The following is an 11,490-nucleotide window of genomic DNA, read 5'->3' on the forward strand; positions in this document are numbered from 1 at the left end:
AATTCCAATTGGGAATATCTTTCTTTTCATTCAAGTATACCCCTGAGGTCATCAAATTCAACTCTCTTCCAAATAAATGCCTTTTGAGACCCATTGTAGAATTCCTGGAGATGTTTTTTTGGATATTTCTACTCTTTAACTATCTCCTTCCTTCATTTTACTGCTTTGAGGTCAAAGGAAAATCTTTGGGATCTGATTGTACCAGACAGATATTACAAATAGAAGCTGTGAAATTAAAAATTGATGTCCCACTTTATTTTGTGTTGTTTTAAAGTTGTCAGTTTATTGTGTATTAGTGATCAATCTACCATATTTTGATCGGCTCCTTCATTATGTGAATTTGAGCTCCTTAATCCTGTAACTTTAGTTGCCTATTGTGAAATTTGAAAATCAATATTCCAAAATTATTGGTTAAAAATTTATCTAATCAGAACTAATATTTGTGAATCAAATTCAGCCTTGATTATATAGTCCCTATTAGTAAAATATGTAAGAGTTTAGCTTCCCTGTTCCTATGGACTAAAGTTCAACTGCAAAAACTCTACTCTGTGAGCTTTTGCTGACCATGAGGGGTAGAACTGTGGAGGCAGTGAGGTGAGTCAATCTGGTGATATTTCCCTATGAGACTTTCCAGAGGAAGTTAGTCATAGGTTGTTGGTTCAACTGGTGAGGAACTGATATAAGCAGCACCAACCAATAAAGAGGGAAATATGTCATCATATAAATGCTACATAAAAAAAGTTGATTTGCTTTTCAGTTTTATCCTTGACTCCTGAGGGGTCTTGGATCCAATTTATTGGCATTTTCTAGCCGTGCTAATAAATTCATCACATGTAAAACTTTGTGCTTCAGTTTTTCTTTGTCACAGATTTTTATCACGCCAAATTTATTATTTTTTTCTATTAAACTCGTCATTATTTCCTCTGCCCTACCCACATCCATCAGATGCCCACAGTCACTTATCAGACACTGACAGGAGATTGAGGAGGACAATATATTTCGTGATGATATTCATATCCTGCCCCAGTGAAATTGGGGAACCAAATCCTCACACTGGCCTGGTCCCCTACTTGGAGCTTCTGGAGAACAGTAAAAGAAAAGGATCTGTTCGACTCCTAGGTGGTTCTAGAACTAGTTCTTTTAGACTCAGGCTCTAGTCCCAGGAGGAACATCTGTCAGTGCCTCTTCCAGGGTAGTCAAAGGATGTAAGATGTAGAAGCCTACCTGAACTTTCTGCCTTGCAGAGCTAGAGATCTCCCTAGCCTGGAAGTGGCTTGTCTTGATGAAGAAATGGACTCCAGGACTCAGTTTTCCTTTCTTTTTCCAGGGAAAGAGACTTCCCCAGATGAGGGCAGGTGGGTTTCCCTGAGACCTTAGGAAGACAATGTCATTGTGACCTTCTCCTTGGTCTTTGCTGTTCTCCACAATCAATTACCCTCCCTCTCTGTTTCATCCTAACCCACCAAGTACACACACACACCATGTTCTTTATGTGAAAGAAACCCTCCCAAATACGAGAAAATTGACCCTGCCTGCCTGTGTGACAATAATCTCTGTCCTCTGTGTGACACTGAACCCTCCCTTCTGTGTGTAGCATTAATACAGTGACCCCTCCCCTCTTTGTGTGACACCAAGATACTGAGACCTCCCCACTGAGTGACCATGTATGTCCAAAAGCACCAGTCATGAAGAAGGTGAAATTGTTCTCCTTTACAGTAGAGAGCAGAAGTAAGAACAATGTGTGGAAGTCACAAAGATGTAATTTTAGGCTAAATGTAATTTTTTAAAAGCTTATTAACAATTAGAGCTTTCCAAAAATGTGATGGGCTTCCTGGGCAGGCTTCCCCTCCCTGGAGTCAAAGAAAAGCTGGATGACTTCTTGTCAGGTCAGAGAACTTTCATGTACAGTACAGATAGGACCAGATAGCTTCTGATGTTCCTCTAACTCTCAGATTCTAGGATTCTTCCCTAGAACTACTAGTTTCCAAAGTACACATTTTCAATAATGGTCTGTTATATGTGATGTCATGAATGTCTTTAGGTTCAAAGTTCATCATGATGACCCATCTAGAGCACTCCATCAGGGGCCCAAAGATATCGAAGAGAAAGGAAAAGGACCAATACATATAAAAATACTAATAGCAGCTTTATTTGTTTGATTGTGGCAAAGAACTGGAAACTAAAGGGATTCTCAATCAGTTGGGGAAATGCTAAACAAATTATAGTGTGTGGATGTAATGGAATATTATTTCTTGGTAAGTAATAATAAAAGAGGTGATTTCAGACAAACCAACCCAAAGATTTAAATGAACTGCACAAATTAGTGTATGAATCAAGAAAACAATTTGTAAAATAACAGTTACTGTTTAAAAAACACAACAACTAAGAAAGACTTAAGAACTCTGATCGATGCTATGACCGAGGAAGATTCTGTGAACATGCTACCTACCTCCTGACAGGGAGGTGACAAACTCAAAGTGTAAAATGAGATCTGTTTTGGAACAAGGCCAATAAGGGGATTTGTTTTGACTTGACACAGGGATTCACTAGGATTTGGGGTGGAGTTTTGGAGAAGGGGAAAAGGAAAGAGAGTAAGAGGCATTTTTTAACCCAGAACAGAAGGTGTGTCTGCAGAAACAGATGAGCAGGGTGACTTTGAAAATAGCATGTTGAATTTGTTTTAAACTTGTGGCAATAAGCAATCTTCTTTTTCAATGCTGCTTCGTATGTAGAAATGATCATCTTACTTTGTATTAAGTTCAGGATTTTAAAAATAATAAATTTATTCCCCCTCTAAAAACCTAAGGTGTTGGACTGTCTACTTTCTAGCTCATAGAGCCTGTTGACCCTGTGATTCCGTGATCACAAGCTTCCCTGTGAAGTTCAGGACCAGAACTACTTTTTCAATTTAGTTATTTTCTAAAGTAGCAATATTTCTTTTTTTTTTCTGCATCTATCGCTTTTATTTGCTACCCCACTATTCAGCTCTGCTTTCTCTATTCTCATGTGGAAGCATAATAAATAGCCTTTTAAATTCAACTAGAAACTGAGAGAGAAAAATTGAAGCCATCAATAAAATTTTTGTCCTGTCCATGCAGATTATGTGCATAGCCATAAAGATCTGACCTCAGACACTTACAAGCTGTGTGGCCTTGGGCAAGTCACTTAACCCTGTTTGCCTCAATTTCCTCATCTGTAAAGTGAACTGGAAAATGAAGTGGAAGCATTTTTGCTGAGAAAACCCTAATTGGAGTCACCAAGAGTCAGATATGACTAAAATGACCAAACAACAAAGTCCCCCAAAAGCTTTGCTAGAAAAAATAATTTTTAGGTTTCAGCTACTCTCTTGATTATTATTCCTTATCTGAAGGCTTGACTCCCTTCTACCAAATATCAGTGAATTGTAAAGAATCCCATTTATCTGAACAGATGGCAAACAAATCACAGAAGTTCTACAGATTACAATATACCACACAATACATGGAGTGAATGAGCTCCTCTCCCTCGTTGCAAGATATTTCAGTTCAATTGACAGAGTTCTAACGCAAAGAGGAAATTACCAAAGTCTACTAGTGTGGCAAGCTGAAAGTAGGGAAGTGCTCAAGGCAGTGGCTGCTGTACAAATTGGCTTCTTCTAGAGTGTTTAATATTTTTAAAAATTCTTTCCAGTTACACATCAAAACCATTTTAACATTCATTTTTTTTAAATCTTGAGGTGTGAATTGTCTCACTCTCTTCTTCCCTCCTCTTCCCCTCATTAAGAAGGCAAGCAATTTGATAGAGGTAGAGTGTTTCTTTCCAAGGGCCTCCCACTGAAGAAATTCTGGAGCTTCATGTGTCCTCTTTCAAACTCAGAAAGCCAAGCTTTCATCAACTCCACCTTTCAGAAGGCAAAAGCTTCAAGTAATCATTCCCTCCACTAAAGAAGGAAATCTTATGCAAATAAAATATCTAGGCTTCAGCCATGGATTGACTACAGTCATTGAGCCAAAAAGATGTAATGACCTCACAGGTTAATCCCTAGGATCAAATCCAGTCCATTGGAGCTCAAAATCTTTGTGGGCCCTGAACCAAAGTTTACATTTGAATATCTGTAACTATCAAAGAAAGCTGAAATAAAAGGTATATTCTTTTTAAAAGATGTTTTGTTAAAATCTATATAAACTATAATAACTATAGTATCCACTTGATTACAATAACCTTGAAAGGAAATGAAGTTAGTCTGCTATGACCTAATCTCAACAAAACCATACTGGCTTTTTGGAATGAGCGTTTATTAAGCACCTACCATCCCCTGCCAGGCAAATGCTAAATTTGTCTTCACAAAAACCATGAGACATAAGTAATATTGTGATACCCATTTTGGAGCTGAGGAAACTGAAGAAGACAGAAGTTAAGTGACTTGCCCAGGGGCACACAACTAGAAAGTATAGGAGGCTGGATTTGAACTCAGGTCTTCCTGATTCCAGACCCAGTGTTCAATCTATTGTGCCACCTAACTGCCTCTAGGCAGTACTGTCTCATTTGCTAGATGTTAAATAGCACTTTAACAAGATAGTCTATAAACAGCATGATTATGTTCACAGAATCAGTGAGGAAAGAATGGCTTGACATCAGTGTAATGGAGGATTTTAAAATGACTAAGGGACCAGTAAAATGATCTTAAGACTATTCACGCAATAACTGAGGAAACAGAATGAGAACTAGATTAAACTTACTGATGCCAAACCAAATGTATAAGATAACATGTTTAGAGCACACAAAAGATCATAAAGCACTTAAGCCTGATAGCAACCTTATAAGGTATTATTATCACCATTTGATAAGCAACTGAAGCTCTGAAAAATTAAGTGGCTTGCCTTAGGTTTAATTTAGGCCCAGGTCTTTTCCATATTGAGTATATTGTCCTCTAAGGACCATAAATGGCCATGACTTTGCCCAAACACCTAGCCAAAGGAGTGATGAGGTTCTGATGTCACACAGAGGGGAGGGGTCAGTTACTCAATGGGGATGGTTGATACATTAGGGGGAAGAATAGGGATGAGGGAAGATGGCAACACTGGAAGATCCACCTGTTCATTTTTAAGAACTTCTATTCTTTGGGGAAGAAGGACAAACCTTCTTTCCAGCACTCATCTCCCTTATCAGACAAATTTTTCAGACCAGAAATATCTGTTTCCTCTCTCCTACCAGTGCTGCAAACATCACCAATAGATGCCCTCATTGGAACCAGGGTCTTCAGTCTATAAAGAGTTACAACCCAAGGCTTTTCCAGTCATATTGTCTAAGCCCGACCTGCTTCTTGAAGTCCCTAAGCACGAAATTAGGTTCAGCCCTGGTAGCACCCTCTGTTGGTCTCATTAGTGGGACAAGATCTGGTTATCACTATGTGGTATCTCCTTTTTATCAGTCTTCTGACAGTGTCTGATGAGTGCTTGTTGGGTTTCTGCATACAACTTCTCAGGAGGGATATTGGGCAGCTAAATGGCAGAGGAGATAGAATGCTGGATTCATTGGAGTCAGGAGGATCTGAGTTTGAATCTTGCCTCAGACGCTGAGTTGAACAACCCTGGGCAAATCACATTCTCTCTGAGTCACAGTTTCTTCATCTATAAAATGGGGGTAATAATAGCACCTCCGTCACAGAATTTTGTGAGGATCAAATGCGAAAATACAAATAGAGTTCTTGGCAAATCTGAAAGTGTTCTATAAACGCCTCACTGTTATCCTGTACCTAGATTGTTTGTGCCTAGCTATTTGCAAGTTGTCCTCCTCATTAGATTATGAGGTCCTTGAAGTCAAGAGCTATCTTTTGCCTTACTTTGTAACCTCATATGCTTAGCATTTAGTAAGTAGCTGCTTAATAAGTATTTATTGACTGACCAATTGGCTATTATTACTATTGGGGGTAAGGGTAGTAGGTGGAAAAGCTAGACCAGGGAAAAATAAAGAATAATTAAGAAATGAACTTCTGTATCTCTAAGTAGAGCTCAAAGAGGTAAGAAAAGGGGGGATAATGCAACAGGAGGAAAGTCAAAGAATATGAAATATGCTGGGGTTTTGTCTATAACCATTATGAAAAATTTCCTTCAGCTGGGTTCTGAAATGTCTTTCTCCTTCTAGTTGTTCAGCCATCCTATATCAATAATACCACAGTGCCTTTCCTCATCTTCCTGAGATCCAGCTCCCAGTCCTGTGTGGGGACCCTCATCCACCCACAGTGGGTGTTGACTGCTGCTCATTGATTTTTACCGTAAGTGATTGGAACTCAGGACCCATCAGGTCTTGGGAGACACATACTTTGAGTGGGATCTCTCTAAATCTGAGCAACATCAGAGAGGTTTTCTGAGTTTGCTAAAAGGGAACAAAGAAGAAATTATGGGTTTGAGACAGGGTTCATTCCTGAGTTGCTATGACTTCCTGGAGGGTGGTGAAAGTGAAAAGATGGGGGCACAACTAGATTTATTTGTGGAATATATCACAGCTGTACAATTCATTAGGAGGAGTGGGAAAGAAGTGTTTTGTGGGGTTGAGCTCTCCTGTAGAGAAGTCTCAGGAGGGATAGTTTGCTCTTGCGACATTCAGGACCCAGAACTTCCAGAACATTGTATGTATGGGGGAGAGGGGAGCAAGGAACACTGAGGTGGATTATCAAGAAAGCTCTAATTATAAGGTAATGAATGGAATGTTGGAGTACCAGGGGTCAAGGGTCCCCATTACCTGTCTCTTTTTTCCAGATACCTCCAAGTGATCATAAGAAAGGATGTCCAGTCCAGCCAAGAGGAACCTAAGAAGGTGGTACCCTATGAAAAAGTCATCCCTCATAAAAAATTCACAGTCATCTCATCTGAACATGACATTGTACTGATCAAACTGGCTTACCCCATCATGCTCCCAATCTCTTTCATGACTGTGAATCTATCCCTTGATAGTTACAAAGCAGATGGCCTCTGCACCATCTCCAGTTGGAGCTGGAACATAAGCAAGCCCTGTAAGTAGTGGTGGTGGTGGTGATAATAGCATTTACATAAGACTTTACATATGTTATCTCATTTCATCCTCACAAGAGTCCTATAAGTTAGGCGCTATCATTGTTCAGTCGTATCTGACTCTTCATGCCCCTATTTGAGATTTTCTTGGCAAAGATACTGACACGATTTGGCATTTCCTTCTGCTGCTCATTTTATAGATAAGAAAACCAAGACAAAGAGAGTTAAATGACTTGCCCTGAGTCACACAGGAAGGAAGTGTCTGAGACCAGATTTGAATTCAGGAAGATGAGTCTTCATGACTCCAGACTTGGCACTCTCTCCTGCTGCATTTCCTAATTACCTTCTAAGTACTATTATTTATCCTCATTTTTCAGATGAACAAACTAAGACAAACCAGATTAAATGACTTACCCAGGGTCATACAGCTAGTAAGTGTCTGAGGTTAGATTTAAATTCAGGAAGATGAATCTTCCTGACTCCAAACCTGGCACTCTATCCACTATGGTGCCACCCAGCCATCCTCTAGTGCTGGGGATGGAAGCTCAATTCCATGTGGACAGTCTCGGGCGGGTAAAGGTGGGAACTTCTAAATCTTAGAGTTCTCACGAGACCCCCCAGGAAACGACTGGGAATCGAGGTGAACCGAGCTATCTCGTGTATTTCCGCCTCTTCCCGTGAGAAACGTGATGGAAGAGAGCTCTCCCCACCCTCGAGATTGTCCCGGATCTGGACACACTATTGTTATCTAATAGCACGGTATTCAGATGCAAACTATGTGGCTGCAGAGCTTAAGTAGGATCGGGAAAGCCTGAAAGCTCTCTTGGCGGGAGGGGCGCGGAGCGGACAGGACACAAGGCTCCGCTTTTCCTCTCTCCTCTCTCCCCTCCCCCTCTCTCCCCACTTATAATTCTACTTCCAATCTCTTATTGTAAGATCTTTGCCTCCTTGGGAGATTCTTCGCTCCCTCCTAAGGAAGAATTCCCCTGCACTTGTAACTAGACCCTGAAATAAAGCTCAACCCTTGTTCGACTCTGGAACGTCCTTTCTCTCATACGAGCATCCGGTTTGGCCAACCGAAGACCTCCGATAGAGGTAAGGGAAGACTCGGGTAGCCCTCAGGCCTCTAGGCCTGGCACTCTAGGTGCTATTATTTATCTTCATTTTTCAGATGAGCAAACTAGGCAAAGAGAGAATGACTTGCCCAGGGTCACACAGATAATAAGTAGATGAGGTAGGATTTAAACTCAGATTTTCCTGACTCCAAGTAAGGGACTCCATTACAATGTGCTTAATAGTCTGGACAATGAATGACATGGCCACATTCAAATACCTTGGTCCTGTTTCCCTGTTTCTCTGTTTCCCCACCCTACTAGCTCTATCCTCCTCTATCTCAACATTTTTACGCATACATATACTCACACATATACCATATACATATATGTGTGACATGTAAATTTATGTATATATGTACATATACTATATGTCTATGTATACACATATACAAATATATATTTTATATATGGGGAGGGGAGAGAGACAGACAGACAGACAGACAGACAGAGACTCAATTTGCTTTCTCCTTGTTCCATGAGGTTGGTGTTTCACTGCTCTAGACTCCCTTCTCTCCTGGTTTTTCTCCCCAAAGTGAAATACTAGAAAAAGAGCCAAGAAAAGGAGACATAAAGTAGCAAAGAGGAGGGAGTGGACTAATTGCAGAAGCAAACAGAAGCAGAGGTCTTGTGTCTTCTTTTGTGCTCTCCAGAATGTGAAACATTCCCTTACTGTTCTTGGGCAGTGTCTCTAGATCTTCCCCCGGGAAGACCAAGAAGAATGTATTCTGCATGGGGTTACAGAAAATTCATCACCCTCTCTGCCAAGTAATTCTCTCCTACCAGATCTCATTTGATCCTCATTTGTGACTTCTCTATCCCTAACCAGATGTGTGATGTTATTCCCATGTCTGACTCTGCCTCTGTCTCCCCTCCTTTGTATGTTTGTCCTGTTAATTTATCCCCCTGACTTGTAATTGTAATCTTCACAATCCTCTTACCCTTCCCCACCCCAAATGCTAAATAAAGAGTTTAGAGTATCCTAAGTAGGTAGGAGTAAAGAATTATCTGTAGATATAGATATGTGAGGCTCAGAGACTCACCCAAATCTCACTGCTGATTCTGGAATATTCCCGGCCATGGATGGAGAGAGAGATAGTAAAGTAAATAAAGCAGAAAACTGGTCTGAGCAAGGCAGAAAATTAGTCACAGAAGGAGCTCCCTAGATGCCTGATTCCTTGAGTACCTCTGCCGGGGGGCAAACCGTGCCTTCAAAACAGCTGGGAATAAATAAAATATAAGGAAGTAGTTCTGACTCTTGGCTCTCTTCCTGGCAGGAGGTCTCTGCAGTTGCAGTCATCTGTGGAAAGAAGTTCTTTGGGATCCTATCCTGGGTTGGTGGGTGTGTCCTGAATGGTGATGTGGGTGCCTATACCAAGATTTACTACTATAGCCCCTGGATCCAAGATGTTGTCTATGAAAATTGAAGCCCACCACCTCTGATCTCTGACTACCACTCATCAACTGGCTCCCTCACCCCGTGGCACACTGGACTCTTCCTAACCCTATCTTGGGCCTCAGAATGGGAACCCAATAAAGAGTCTTCTGGTTACATCTATATATGTGACTCGTCTTTGCTTGGCTCTGTTCTTGCCTCTGTACATTTCCCTAAACAAGATCCGTACCACAGACCAGTGGCATGATAGATGTATCCTGTCACCTTCACTCTGGGGCAATTAAAAAAAACAAATATATAGAAAGTTCTTCTCACTGCCTCTTTAAGATGAGGTATTCTTTCCTATGGCTATGATCTCAAGGAAATAGCTTTCTTTAACTCACAAAATGTTAGGATAAGAAAAGTCAAATGGGACACAATACCAAGAACACTAGATCTAGAGAATTTTTATTGTTCAGTCAACGATGTCAGGGCACTCACCCAGAGTCATATACCTAGAAAGTGTCTGAGGCCAGATTTGAACTCACAAAGATCACTTTTCTTGACTTCAGGCCCAGTGCTCCATCCACTGTACCACCTGGCTGCCTGATCTGGAGTCACAGAGCATGAGTTCAAATCTTAACTCTGATGCTTACTACATAAGTGATTTTAGACAAGTCACCACAATCTTCCTTTTCACTTACTCATTTGTAAAATGGGAGAAATGGATTATGTGCTCCTGAGGTCCCTTCCAGTTCTACCTAGATCTATGGCCATAAGAACATTGAAGAGCAACCCAGCACTTTCCTGATAGCAAGCTTAGATTGTTCTCTGCAACTGCCATTGGATGCTCCTAGTTCTGCTCTTTAGGATCACACAGAAGAAGTTGTTAGATATCGTCTTACTTTATCAAATACTCAAAGGCAGAGATGATGTGTGTCCAACCCCAGCCTCCACCTACAGCCTACAAGTTTTCTTCTCTCCAGGCTAAACATCTCCAGTTCCTTCAGACAATCATTACGTGACATGAACAGAGGGCACCTTGCTCTTACCTTCATCTATATAATAATTATAATGACAACAATAATACTAGTTAAATGATGATGAAAATCTATCATTTATTTAGCACTTTAAGGTTTGCCAAGAACTTTATAGATATTTCATCTTCACAACAATCTGGGGATGGGGGAGTGTCCCTATTTTACAAATGAGATAAGCAAAAACTAAATGACCTTGCCCCAAGGTCACTCAGCCAGTAAATGTCTGAGTCTCCATTTGGACTCAGGTCTTCCTGACTCCAGGCCCAGTGCTCTATCCACTGCACCACCTAGCTTCTTGGTTTTGGTGTCTTTCCTTAAATGGTATGCTGAAAAGTATACAGCATACTCCAGATATGTGGTCCAACCCGGAAAGAGTGCAACTCCTTATGCCCAGATTCTGTAGATCTTGTGCAAGCAGTCTAAGTTTGTGTTCGACATATCTCCCTCACATTGCCATCACAGTCCACCTAAGACCCCTAGATTTCCTCCAGACAAACTGCCATGTAACTAAGCAGGGCCCCTGCTGACTTCATCCTGAACTTGTGAAGTCTATTCTTTAAAGTATGCTCCTGTCTACCCCCTCTACCTACCCTTCTTATAAGGGTATCCTCTAAATTATACACACACACACACACACACACACACACACACACACACATATACACATATACCTTATTATATATACCTTATTTTTATTTATATATATACATGTGTGTATATGCATGTATGCATGTGTGCATGTGTATATATACATATATGTATATACATATATGTATATATACATGCCTATATATACATACACGTGTGTGCGTGCGTGTGTGTGTGTATACATATATATATGAAATTAGGCCTACTCTTCCAAAACTGTATTTAAGTTATGGGTCTTACCCCACCAGGAATGAGTGACACCTTGGAGGCCAAATTAGTCTCCTCACATTAGGATCTCTAGTTTGCCTTGATTTTTGCTCCTGGTT

The 11,490-nt window shown here is 40.6% G+C and overlaps 1 pseudogene; it reads left to right on the top strand.

The window, feature by feature from the left end:
* The first annotated feature begins 5,018 nt into the window (after nt 1-5,018).
* Nucleotides 5,019-9,653, top strand: LOC140533149 (serine protease 58-like; annotated as a pseudogene).
* Nucleotides 9,654-11,490: the final 1,837 nt, after the last annotated feature.

Source organism: Notamacropus eugenii, chromosome 3 (genome assembly GCF_028372415.1).
Source record: "Notamacropus eugenii isolate mMacEug1 chromosome 3, mMacEug1.pri_v2, whole genome shotgun sequence".
In the NCBI taxonomy this organism is placed as follows: Eukaryota; Metazoa; Chordata; class Mammalia; order Diprotodontia; family Macropodidae; genus Notamacropus; species Notamacropus eugenii.